We start from the raw sequence: 14,044 nt of genomic DNA on the forward strand, positions 1-14,044 counted from the left end.
AGCTGCTGTGAATAAATTTGGGATGATACTGTATGTTTTCATCTAATGGAGAAATAGCTGTATTTTGAATAAGGATTGCTGCACTGGACGACTTCAGAACATTACTCACAATGTCATCCAACAGGAGTCAGAATCCCCATGGACCGAAGCAGATTGGCCTTGACCAGCTCTGGGACGACCTCAGAGCTGGAATCCAGCAAGTGTACACCAGACAGAGTATGGCGAAGTCCAGATACATGGAACTCTACACGTATCCTCCTGCTTGAACTGAGATAATTTGCTTTAGAATTTTGATACTTAGTGGTAGGATCGATGAATTATTAGAAATTTGACATCGTGTGTTCTCTTCTCAGTTCATCCTTGAAATGTAGTCACAGAATTCATCTTTAGCTTTACGTTTTTTGAATAGAGGTCCTGTTTTTCGGTTTTTAGAACAGAGGTAATAAAATTGGCTAGTTAGTTGTCTAATGCAGTGCTGGTCAGTACAGTAGCCACTAGTCACATGGATCTGTTTACATTTAAAATAATTTAAAAATTCAGTTTCTTAGTCACAGTAGCCGTATTTTAAGGGCTTAATAGTCAGATAATAAAATATTTCTATTACTGTGGAATGATCCGTTGGACAGCACTGGTCTAAAGCAGGGGATCATTTGTTGAAATGTTGTCCATTTGTTTATATATTGTCTACAGCTGCTTTCATGTTACTCGGAGGGAGTTGAGTAGTTCTGTCAGAAACGATCTTGTCCACAAAGCCTAAAATATTTGCTATCTGGTCCTTTACATAAGAAGTTTGCTGACCTGATCTAACGGGATAGCACAGAGAACAAAAGTTTAACTGTTCTGGTCCTGTTTCACAAAAATGGTATTTAAAAAGTATCTCCCTCATTTGTCATGTGGCCTGCCATGTGCGCGAGGGACAGTGCCGCGTGCTGCAAAGGTCACGAGGGTGTAAAAGACGCGGCCCTGCTCTTCCATACCCAGTGGTGTGCTGTTCGCCTTTGTAGAGTTTCTTGGTTCCGTGCAAATATGAAATTGGAACTAGAGCTAAGCCAACTCAGTAGTGAGCAGGTTGCTGCAGATTCTAGGATTTCAAAGTTCAATGGAGATTTAAGTTTAAATCTTTGGTATGTATCTGTAATTATCAAACTAGGTTATGTGATATTGTAGTGTTCCCTCAAATATGTTAGCATCTGAACATCCTTAAAAAGAATTTAAACATTGATTTAGATGGATATGAAGCTGTCTATTTCTAAATTAACTTACAATTTATTGTATGTATGTACACATATTCATATATGTACTCATATATACTTACACGTAGGACACTTTTCAAAAAAAAATCAGCTTTATTGAGATAATTCACAAACCATAAAATTCACCCTTTTTAAAGTCAAAAAAAAAAAGAACCAACTTTCAATCTACTGAGTGACTGCTGAAGTCACTCCGCAACCATTGGTCAACCCGGGGCCCCGCAGGAGACCTCGTAGAACCCTTGGGCGCGAGCGGCGTGTGCGCATGCTCACTTGTGTTTGGCACTGCTCCTTGGTTAGCGTTCGATCGGGAGGCTTTTGGGTGGTGCTGTTGTGGCAGAGATGTTGTCTTCGAGAAAATAGTACTGAGTAATATTCGCTCATATCGGCTTCACGAGTGGGTATGAGCCGAGGGGCCAGGTGAGGGGACGGGCCTCTGAAGCTGCTGTCTTCTCCCATGAAGAAGCTTTTTGACATTTGACGGTAGACGAAAGAGTCACTCTCAGGCACCGCCACCAGGTGGCAGGAGGCGAGCTCGGACGAGGTTTGTTTCAGACAGAGAATCGGCTTTTGGCCTAGCTCCCAGATCCACTCAGACATCTGGGAAAGATCAATCACGCTGCCTAAAGGGGCCATGTTGAAAGAGGACACCAGATCCTTTCGTGTGGAGTAGGGGACTTGGGTGACAGAGCGGAACGAGAAGTAGTGGGCGGAGCTAGGCCCAATCTTAGAAAAGAACTGATCTGTGGCCAGGTCAAGAAATAGCCCATTAGAACCATCTTTCAATATCCTTAGTGACTGCTGACGTCACTCAGCATCCATTGGTCAACCCGGGGCCCCGCAGGAGACCTCTTAGAACCCTTGGGCGCGAGCGGTGTGTGCGCGTTCTCACTTGTGTTTATCACTGCTCCTTGGTTACCGTTCGATCGGGAGGCTTTTGAGTGGTGCGGTTGTGGCAGAGAGGTTGGCTTCTGCCGAATAGTACCGAGTAATCGCTGGTGTTAGGTTTAGAAGTGGATAAGAGCCGAGGGGGCAGGTGAGCGGGCTGGCCCGTTAAGCTGCTGTCTTCTGCCATGAAGGCGCTTTTTGACTTTGGACCGTAGAAGAAAAAGTCACTCTCTGGCACCACCACCGGGCTGCAGGAGGCGAGCGCGGACGCGGTTTGTTCGTGAAAGAGAATCGGCTTTCGGCTGAGCTGGCAGATCCGACTCAGACATCTGGGAAAGATCCATCACGCTGCCAAACAGGGTGATGTGGAAAGAGGACAGCTGATCTTTCCGTGTGGAGTAGGGGTCGGGAACCTCCAGCAGGCTGCAGGAGGCGAGCGCGGGAGCGGTTTGGTTGAGAAATGGAATCGGATTTCGGCTGAGCTACCAGATCCGACACAGACATCTGGGAAAGATCCATCAAGCTGCAAAAGGGGTCATGTTAAAAGTGGATAGCAGACCTTTCCGTGTGGAGTAGGGTAAGTGGATGACAGAGTGGATGGAGAAGTAGGGGGCGGAGCCAGGCCCAAGCTTAGGAAAGAACTTATCTGTAGCCATGGCAAGAAATAGCCCGTGAGAAACAACTTTCAATCCCCCTAGGGACCACTGACGGCAATCAGCAACCATTGGTCAACCCGGGGCCCCCGCAGGAGACCTCTTAGAACCCTTGGGCGCGAGCGGTGTGTGCGCATGCTCACTTGTGTTTGGCACTGCTCCTCGGTTAGCGTTCGATCGGGAGGCTTTTGGGTGGTGCTGTTGTGGCAGAGATGTTGTCTTCGAGAAAATAGTACTGAGTAATATTCGCTCATATCGGCTTCACGAGTGGGTATGAGCCGAGGGGCCAGGTGAGGGGACGGGCCTCTGAAGCTGCTGTCTTCTCCCATGAAGAAGCTTTTTGACTTTTGACGGTAGACGAAAGAGTCACTCTCAGGCACCGCCACCAGGTGGCAGGAGGCGAGCTCGGACGAGGTTTATTTCAGACAGAGAATCGGCTTTGGCCTAGCTCCCAGATCCACTCAGACATCTGGGAAAGATCAATCGCGCTGCCTAAAGGGGCCATGTTGAAAGAGGACACCAGATCCTTTCGTGTGGAGTAGGGGACGGGGATGACAGAGCCGAACGAGTAGTAGGGGGCGGAGCAAGGCCCAATCTTCGAAAAGAACTGATCTGTAGCCACGTCAAGAAATAGCCCATTAGAACCAACTTTCGGCACTCAGCTCCAGGCGGGGCGGCCCCGGCGCTGAGGGACGCTACCCGACCTTGGCGGGACGGGGGTTTCGCCAGGGCCTGGGCCCAGCGACCAGGCGGAGACGGCGCGCGAGCCTTGCAGTCTCCAGGGAAATGCGGGCTTGCCTGCAATGAGATTTCATTTTCTGCATTTAAAGGACATCCTTTTCTGAGCTGCTGTGAATAAATTTGGGATGATACTGTATGTTTTCATCTAATGGAGAAATAGCTGTATTTTGAATAAGGATTGCTGCACTGGACGACTTCAGAACATTACTCACAATGTCATCCAACAGGAGTCAGAATCCCCATGGACCGAAGCAGATTGGCCTTGACCAGCTCTGGGACGACCTCAGAGCTGGAATCCAGCAAGTGTACACCAGACAGAGTATGGCGAAGTCCAGATACATGGAACTCTACACGTATCCTCCTGCTTGAACTGAGATAATTTGCTTTAGAATTTTGATACTTAGTGGTAGGATCGATGAATTATTAGAAATTTGACATCGTGTGTTCTCTTCTCAGTTCATCCTTGAAATGTAGTCACAGAATTCATCTTTAGCTTTACGTTTTTTGAATAGAGGTCCTGTTTTTCGGTTTTTAGAACAGAGGTAATAAAATTGGCTAGTTAGTTGTCTAATGCAGTGCTGGTCAGTACAGTAGCCACTAGTCACATGGATCTGTTTACATTTAAAATAATTTAAAAATTCAGTTTCTTAGTCACAGTAGCCGTATTTTAAGGGCTTAATAGTCAGATAATAAAATATTTCTATTACTGTGGAATGATCCGTTGGACAGCACTGGTCTAAAGCAGGGGATCATTTGTTGAAATGTTGTCCATTTGTTTATATATTGTCTACAGCTGCTTTCATGTTACTCGGAGGGAGTTGAGTAGTTCTGTCAGAAACGATCTTGTCCACAAAGCCTAAAATATTTGCTATCTGGTCCTTTACATAAGAAGTTTGCTGACCTGATCTAACGGGATAGCACAGAGAACAAAAGTTTAACTGTTCTGGTCCTGTTTCACAAAAATGGTATTTAAAAAGTATCTCCCTCATTTGTCATGTGGCCTGCCATGTGCGCGAGGGACAGTGCCGCGTGCTGCAAAGGTCACGAGGGTGTAAAAGACGCGGCCCTGCTCTTCCATACCCAGTGGTGTGCTGTTCGCCTTTGTAGAGTTTCTTGGTTCCGTGCAAATATGAAATTGGAACTAGAGCTAAGCCAACTCAGTAGTGAGCAGGTTGCTGCAGATTCTAGGATTTCAAAGTTCAATGGAGATTTAAGTTTAAATCTTTGGTATGTATCTGTAATTATCAAACTAGGTTATGTGATATTGTAGTGTTCCCTCAAATATGTTAGCATCTGAACATCCTTAAAAAGAATTTAAACATTGATTTAGATGGATATGAAGCTGTCTATTTCTAAATTAACTTACAATTTATTGTATGTATGTACACATATTCATATATGTACTCATATATACTTACACGTAGGACACTTTTCAAAAAAAAATCAGCTTTATTGAGATAATTCACAAACCATAAAATTCACCCTTTTTAAAGTCAAAAAAAAAAAGAACCAACTTTCAATCTACTTAGTGACTGCTGAAGTCACTCCGCAACCATTGGTCAACCCGGGGCCCCGCAGGAGACCTCGTAGAACCCTTGGGCGCGAGCGGCGTGTGCGCATGCTCACTTGTGTTTGGCACTGCTCCTTGGTTAGCGTTCGATCGGGAGGCTTTTGGGTGGTGCTGTTGTGGCAGAGATGTTGTCTTCGAGAAAATAGTACTGAGTAATATTCGCTCATATCGGCTTCACGAGTGGGTATGAGCCGAGGGGCCAGGTGAGGGGACGGGCCTCTGAAGCTGCTGTCTTCTCCCATGAAGAAGCTTTTTGACATTTGACGGTAGACGAAAGAGTCACTCTCAGGCACCGCCACCAGGTGGCAGGAGGCGAGCTCGGACGAGGTTTGTTTCAGACAGAGAATCGGCTTTTGGCCTAGCTCCCAGATCCACTCAGACATCTGGGAAAGATCAATCACGCTGCCTAAAGGGGCCATGTTGAAAGAGGACACCAGATCCTTTCGTGTGGAGTAGGGGACTTGGGTGACAGAGCGGAACGAGAAGTAGTGGGCGGAGCTAGGCCCAATCTTAGAAAAGAACTGATCTGTGGCCAGGTCAAGAAATAGCCCATTAGAACCATCTTTCAATATCCTTAGTGACTGCTGACGTCACTCAGCATCCATTGGTCAACCCGGGGCCCCGCAGGAGACCTCTTAGAACCCTTGGGCGCGAGTGGTGTGTGCGCGTTCTCACTTGTGTTTATCACTGCTCCTTGGTTACCGTTCGATCGGGAGGCTTTTGAGTGGTGCGGTTGTGGCAGAGAGGTTGGCTTCTGCCGAATAGTACCGAGTAATCGCTGGTGTTAGGTTTAGAAGTGGATAAGAGCCGAGGGGGCAGGTGAGCGGGCTGGCCCGTTAAGCTGCTGTCTTCTGCCATGAAGGCGCTTTTTGACTTTGGACCGTAGAAGAAAAAGTCACTCTCTGGCACCACCACCGGGCTGCAGGAGGCGAGCGCGGACGCGGTTTGTTCGTGAAAGAGAATCGGCTTTCGGCTGAGCTGGCAGATCCGACTCAGACATCTGGGAAAGATCCATCACGCTGCCAAACAGGGTGATGTGGAAAGAGGACAGCTGATCTTTCCGTGTGGAGTAGGGGTCGGGAACCTCCAGCAGGCTGCAGGAGGCGAGCGCGGGAGCGGTTTGGTTGAGAAATGGAATCGGATTTCGGCTGAGCTACCAGATCCGACACAGACATCTGGGAAAGATCCATCAAGCTGCAAAAGGGGTCATGTTAAAAGTGGATAGCAGACCTTTCCGTGTGGAGTAGGGTAAGTGGATGACAGAGTGGATGGAGAAGTAGGGGGCGGAGCCAGGCCCAAGCTTAGGAAAGAACTTATCTGTAGCCATGGCAAGAAATAGCCCGTGAGAAACAACTTTCAATCCCCCTAGGGACCACTGACGGCAATCAGCAACCATTGGTCAACCCGGGGCCCCCGCAGGAGACCTCTTAGAACCCTTGGGCGCGAGCGGTGTGTGCGCATGCTCACTTGTGTTTGGCACTGCTCCTCGGTTAGCGTTCGATCGGGAGGCTTTTGGGTGGTGCTGTTGTGGCAGAGATGTTGTCTTCGAGAAAATAGTACTGAGTAATATTCGCTCATATCGGCTTCACGAGTGGGTATGAGCCGAGGGGCCAGGTGAGGGGACGGGCCTCTGAAGCTGCTGTCTTCTCCCATGAAGAAGCTTTTTGACTTTTGACGGTAGACGAAAGAGTCACTCTCAGGCACCGCCACCAGGTGGCAGGAGGCGAGCTCGGACGAGGTTTATTTCAGACAGAGAATCGGCTTTGGCCTAGCTCCCAGATCCACTCAGACATCTGGGAAAGATCAATCACGCTGCCTAAAGGGGCCATGTTGAAAGAGGACACCAGATCCTTTCGTGTGGAGGAGGGGACGGGGATGACAGAGCCGAACGAGTAGTAGGGGGCAGAGCAAGGCCCAATCTTCGAAAAGAACTGATCTGTAGCCACGTCAAGAAATAGCCCATTAGAACCAACTTTCGGCACTCAGCTCCAGGCGGGGCGGCCCCGGCGCTGAGGGACGCTACCCGACCTTGGCGGGACGGGGGTTTCGCCAGGGCCTGGGCCCAGCGACCAGGCGGAGACGGCGCGCGAGCCTTGCAGTCTCCAGGGAAATGCGGGCTTGCCTGCAATGAGATTTCATTTTCTGCATTTAAAGGACATCCTTTTCTGAGCTGCTGTGAATAAATTTGGGATGATACTGTATGTTTTCATCTAATGGAGAAATAGCTGTATTTTGAATAAGGATTGCTGCACTGGACGACTTCAGAACATTACTCACAATGTCATCCAACAGGAGTCAGAATCCCCATGGACCGAAGCAGATTGGCCTTGACCAGCTCTGGGACGACCTCAGAGCTGGAATCCAGCAAGTGTACACCAGACAGAGTATGGCGAAGTCCAGATACATGGAACTCTACACGTATCCTCCTGCTTGAACTGAGATAATTTGCTTTAGAATTTTGATACTTAGTGGTAGGATCGATGAATTATTAGAAATTTGACATCGTGTGTTCTCTTCTCAGTTCATCCTTGAAATGTAGTCACAGAATTCATCTTTAGCTTTACGTTTTTTGAATAGAGGTCCTGTTTTTCGGTTTTTAGAACAGAGGTAATAAAATTGGCTAGTTAGTTGTCTAATGCAGTGCTGGTCAGTACAGTAGCCACTAGTCACATGGATCTGTTTACATTTAAAATAATTTAAAAATTCAGTTTCTTAGTCACAGTAGCCGTATTTTAAGGGCTTAATAGTCAGATAATAAAATATTTCTATTACTGTGGAATGATCCGTTGGACAGCACTGGTCTAAAGCAGGGGATCATTTGTTGAAATGTTGTCCATTTGTTTATATATTGTCTACAGCTGCTTTCATGTTACTCGGAGGGAGTTGAGTAGTTCTGTCAGAAACGATCTTGTCCACAAAGCCTAAAATATTTGCTATCTGGTCCTTTACATAAGAAGTTTGCTGACCTGATCTAACGGGATAGCACAGAGAACAAAAGTTTAACTGTTCTGGTCCTGTTTCACAAAAATGGTATTTAAAAAGTATCTCCCTCATTTGTCATGTGGCCTGCCATGTGCGCGAGGGACAGTGCCGCGTGCTGCAAAGGTCACGAGGGTGTAAAAGACGCGGCCCTGCTCTTCCATACCCAGTGGTGTGCTGTTCGCCTTTGTAGAGTTTCTTGGTTCCGTGCAAATATGAAATTGGAACTAGAGCTAAGCCAACTCAGTAGTGAGCAGGTTGCTGCAGATTCTAGGATTTCAAAGTTCAATGGAGATTTAAGTTTAAATCTTTGGTATGTATCTGTAATTATCAAACTAGGTTATGTGATATTGTAGTGTTCCCTCAAATATGTTAGCATCTGAACATCCTTAAAAAGAATTTAAACATTGATTTAGATGGATATGAAGCTGTCTTTTTCTAAATTAACTTACAATTTATTGTATGTATGTACACATATTCATATATGTACTCATATATACTTACACGTAGGACACTTTTCAAAAAAAATCAGCTTTATTGAGATAATTCACAAACCATAAAATTCACCCTTTTTAAAGTCAAAAAAAAAAAAAAAAAAAAAAAAAAAAGAACCAACTTTCAATCTACTGAGTGACTGCTGAAGTCACTCCGCAACCATTGGTCAACCCGGGGCCCCGCAGGAGACCTCGTAGAACCCTTGGGCGCGAGCGGCGTGTGCGCATGCTCACTTGTGTTTGGCACTGCTCCTTGGTTAGCGTTCGATCGGGAGGCTTTTGGGTGGTGCTGTTGTGGCAGAGATGTTGTCTTCGAGAAAATAGTACTGAGTAATATTCGCTCATATCGGCTTCACGAGTGGGTATGAGCCGAGGGGCCAGGTGAGGGGACGGGCCTCTGAAGCTGCTGTCTTCTCCCATGAAGAAGCTTTTTGACATTTGACGGTAGACGAAAGAGTCACTCTCAGGCACCGCCACCAGGTGGCAGGAGGCGAGCTCGGACGAGGTTTGTTTCAGACAGAGAATCGGCTTTTGGCCTAGCTCCCAGATCCACTCAGACATCTGGGAAAGATCAATCACGCTGCCTAAAGGGGCCATGTTGAAAGAGGACACCAGATCCTTTCGTGTGGAGTAGGGGACTTGGGTGACAGAGCGGAACGAGAAGTAGTGGGCGGAGCTAGGCCCAATCTTAGAAAAGAACTGATCTGTGGCCAGGTCAAGAAATAGCCCATTAGAACCATCTTTCAATATCCTTAGTGACTGCTGACGTCACTCAGCATCCATTGGTCAACCCGGGGCCCCGCAGGAGACCTCTTAGAACCCTTGGGCGCGAGCGGTGTGTGCGCGTTCTCACTTGTGTTTATCACTGCTCCTTGGTTACCGTTCGATCGGGAGGCTTTTGAGTGGTGCGGTTGTGGCAGAGAGGTTGGCTTCTGCCGAATAGTACCGAGTAATCGCTGGTGTTAGGTTTAGAAGTGGATAAGAGCCGAGGGGGCAGGTGAGCGGGCTGGCCCGTTAAGCTGCTGTCTTCTGCCATGAAGGCGCTTTTTGACTTTGGACCGTAGAAGAAAAAGTCACTCTCTGGCACCACCACCGGGCTGCAGGAGGCGAGCGCGGACGCGGTTTGTTCGTGAAAGAGAATCGGCTTTCGGCTGAGCTGGCAGATCCGACTCAGACATCTGGGAAAGATCCATCACGCTGCCAAACAGGGTGATGTGGAAAGAGGACAGCTGATCTTTCCGTGTGGAGTAGGGGTCGGGAACCTCCAGCAGGCTGCAGGAGGCGAGCGCGGGAGCGGTTTGGTTGAGAAATGGAATCGGATTTCGGCTGAGCTACCAGATCCGACACAGACATCTGGGAAAGATCCATCAAGCTGCAAAAGGGGTCATGTTAAAAGTGGATAGCAGACCTTTCCGTGTGGAGTAGGGTAAGTGGATGACAGAGTGGATGGAGAAGTAGGGGGCGGAGCCAGGCCCAAGCTTAGGAAAGAACTTATCTGTAGCCATGGCAAGAAATAGCCCGTGAGAAACAACTTTCAATCCCCCTAGGGACCACTGACGGCAATCAGCAACCATTGGTCAACCCGGGGCCCCCGCAGGAGACCTCTTAGAACCCTTGGGCGCGAGCGGTGTGTGCGCATGCTCACTTGTGTTTGGCACTGCTCCTCGGTTAGCGTTCGATCGGGAGGCTTTTGGGTGGTGCTGTTGTGGCAGAGATGTTGTCTTCGAGAAAATAGTACTGAGTAATATTCGCTCATATCGGCTTCACGAGTGGGTATGAGCCGAGGGGCCAGGTGAGGGGACGGGCCTCTGAAGCTGCTGTCTTCTCCCATGAAGAAGCTTTTTGACTTTTGACGGTAGACGAAAGAGTCACTCTCAGGCACCGCCACCAGGTGGCAGGAGGCGAGCTCGGACGAGGTTTATTTCAGACAGAGAATCGGCTTTGGCCTAGCTCCCAGATCCACTCAGACATCTGGGAAAGATCAATCGCGCTGCCTAAAGGGGCCATGTTGAAAGAGGACACCAGATCCTTTCGTGTGGAGTAGGGGACGGGGATGACAGAGCCGAACGAGTAGTAGGGGGCGGAGCAAGGCCCAATCTTCGAAAAGAACTGATCTGTAGCCACGTCAAGAAATAGCCCATTAGAACCAACTTTCGGCACTCAGCTCCAGGCGGGGCGGCCCCGGCGCTGAGGGACGCTACCCGACCTTGGCGGGACGGGGGTTTCGCCAGGGCCTGGGCCCAGCGACCAGGCGGAGACGGCGCGCGAGCCTTGCAGTCTCCAGGGAAATGCGGGCTTGCCTGCAATGAGATTTCATTTTCTGCATTTAAAGGACATCCTTTTCTGAGCTGCTGTGAATAAATTTGGGATGATACTGTATGTTTTCATCTAATGGAGAAATAGCTGTATTTTGAATAAGGATTGCTGCACTGGACGACTTCAGAACATTACTCACAATGTCATCCAACAGGAGTCAGAATCCCCATGGACCGAAGCAGATTGGCCTTGACCAGCTCTGGGACGACCTCAGAGCTGGAATCCAGCAAGTGTACACCAGACAGAGTATGGCGAAGTCCAGATACATGGAACTCTACACGTATCCTCCTGCTTGAACTGAGATAATTTGCTTTAGAATTTTGATACTTAGTGGTAGGATCGATGAATTATTAGAAATTTGACATCGTGTGTTCTCTTCTCAGTTCATCCTTGAAATGTAGTCACAGAATTCATCTTTAGCTTTACGTTTTTTGAATAGAGGTCCTGTTTTTCGGTTTTTAGAACAGAGGTAATAAAATTGGCTAGTTAGTTGTCTAATGCAGTGCTGGTCAGTACAGTAGCCACTAGTCACATGGATCTGTTTACATTTAAAATAATTTAAAAATTCAGTTTCTTAGTCACAGTAGCCGTATTTTAAGGGCTTAATAGTCAGATAATAAAATATTTCTATTACTGTGGAAAGATCCGTTGGACAGCACTGGTCTAAAGCAGGGGATCATTTGTTGAAATGTTGTCCATTTGTTTATATATTGTCTACAGCTGCTTTCATGTTACTCGGAGGGAGCTGAGTAGTTCTGTCAGAAACGATCTTGTCCACAAAGCCTAAAATATTTGCTATCTGGTCCTTTACATAAGAAGTTTGCTGACCTGATCTAACGGGATAGCACAGAGAACAAAAGTTTAACTGTTCTGGTCCTGTTTCACAAAAATGGTATTTAAAAAGTATCTCCCTCATTTGTCATGTGGCCTGCCATGTGCGCGAGGGACAGTGCCGCGTGCTGCAAAGGTCACGAGGGTGTAAAAGACGCGGCCCTGGTCTTCCATACCCAGTGGTGTGCTGTTCGCCTTTGTAGAGTTTCTTGGTTCCGTGCAAATATGAAATTGGAACTAGAGCTAAGCCAACTCAGTAGTGAGCAGGTTGCTGCAGATTCTAGGATTTCAAAGTTCAATGGAGATTTAAGTTTAAATCTTTGGTATGTATCTGTAATTATCAAACTAGGTTATGTGATATTGTAGTGTTCCCTCAAATATGTTAGCATCTGAACATCCTTAAAAAGAATTTAAACATTGATTTAGATGGATATGAAGCTGTCTATTTCTAAATTAACTTACAATTTATTGTATGTATGTACACATATTCATATATGTACTCATATATACTTACACGTAGGACACTTTTCAAAAAAAAATCAGCTTTATTGAGATAATTCACAAACCATAAAATTCACCCTTTTTAAAGTCAAAAAAAAAAAAAAAAAAAAAAAAGAACCAACTTTCAATCTACTGAGTGACTGCTGAAGTCACTCCGCAACCATTGGTCAACCCGGGGCCCCGCAGGAGACCTCGTAGAACCCTTGGGCGCGAGCGGCGTGTGCGCATGCTCACTTGTGTTTGGCACTGCTCCTTGGTTAGCGTTCGATCGGGAGGCTTTTGGGTGGTGCTGTTGTGGCAGAGATGTTGTCTTCGAGAAAATAGTACTGAGTAATATTCGCTCATATCGGCTTCACGAGTGGGTATGAGCCGAGGGGCCAGGTGAGGGGACGGGCCTCTGAAGCTGCTGTCTTCTCCCATGAAGAAGCTTTTTGACATTTGACGGTAGACGAAAGAGTCACTCTCAGGCACCGCCACCAGGTGGCAGGAGGCGAGCTCGGACGAGGTTTGTTTCAGACAGAGAATCGGCTTTTGGCCTAGCTCCCAGATCCACTCAGACATCTGGGAAAGATCAATCACGCTGCCTAAAGGGGCCATGTTGAAAGAGGACACCAGATCCTTTCGTGTGGAGTAGGGGACTTGGGTGACAGAGCGGAACGAGAAGTAGTGGGCGGAGCTAGGCCCAATCTTAGAAAAGAACTGATCTGTGGCCAGGTCAAGAAATAGCCCATTAGAACCATCTTTCAATATCCTTAGTGACTGCTGACGTCACTCAGCATCCATTGGTCAACCCGGGGCCCCGCAGGAGACCTCTTAGAACCCTTGGGCGCGAGCGGTGTGTGCGCGTTCTCACTTGTGTTTATCACTGCTCCTTGGTTACCGTTCGATCGGGAGGCTTTTGAGTGGTGCGGTTGTGGCAGAGAGGTTGGCTTCTGCCGAATAGTACCGAGTAATCGCTGGTGTTAGGTTTAGAAGTGGATAAGAGCCGAGGGGGCAGGTGAGCGGGCTGGCCCGTTAAGCTGCTGTCTTCTGCCATGAAGGCGCTTTTTGACTTTGGACCGTAGAAGAAAAAGTCACTCTCTGGCACCACCACCGGGCTGCAGGAGGCGAGCGCGGACGCGGTTTGTTCGTGAAAGAGAATCGGCTTTCGGCTGAGCTGGCAGATCCGACTCAGACATCTGGGAAAGATCCATCACGCTGCCAAACAGGGTGATGTGGAAAGAGGACAGCTGATCTTTCCGTGTGGAGTAGGGGTCGGGAACCTCCAGCAGGCTGCAGGAGGCGAGCGCGGGAGCGGTTTGGTTGAGAAATGGAATCGGATTTCGGCTGAGCTACCAGATCCGACACAGACATCTGGGAAAGATCCATCAAGCTGCAAAAGGGGTCATGTTAAAAGTGGATAGCAGACCTTTCCGTGTGGAGTAGGGTAAGTGGATGACAGAGTGGATGGAGAAGTAGGGGGCGGAGCCAGGCCCAAGCTTAGGAAAGAACTTATCTGTAGCCATGGCAAGAAATAGCCCGTGAGAAACAACTTTCAATCCCCCTAGGGACCACTGACGGCAATCAGCAACCATTGGTCAACCCGGGGCCCCCGCAGGAGACCTCTTAGAACCCTTGGGCGCGAGCGGTGTGTGCGCATGCTCACTTGTGTTTGGCACTGCTCCTCGGTTAGCGTTCGATCGGGAGGCTTTTGGGTGGTGCTGTTGTGGCAGAGATGTTGTCTTCGAGAAAATAGTACTGAGTAATATTCGCTCATATCGGCTTCACGAGTGGGTATGAGCCGAGGGGCCAGGTGAGGGGACGGGCCTCTGAAGCTGCTGT

Source organism: Cynocephalus volans, chromosome 10 (genome assembly GCF_027409185.1).
Source record: "Cynocephalus volans isolate mCynVol1 chromosome 10, mCynVol1.pri, whole genome shotgun sequence".
Classification (NCBI taxonomy): domain Eukaryota; kingdom Metazoa; phylum Chordata; class Mammalia; order Dermoptera; family Cynocephalidae; genus Cynocephalus; species Cynocephalus volans.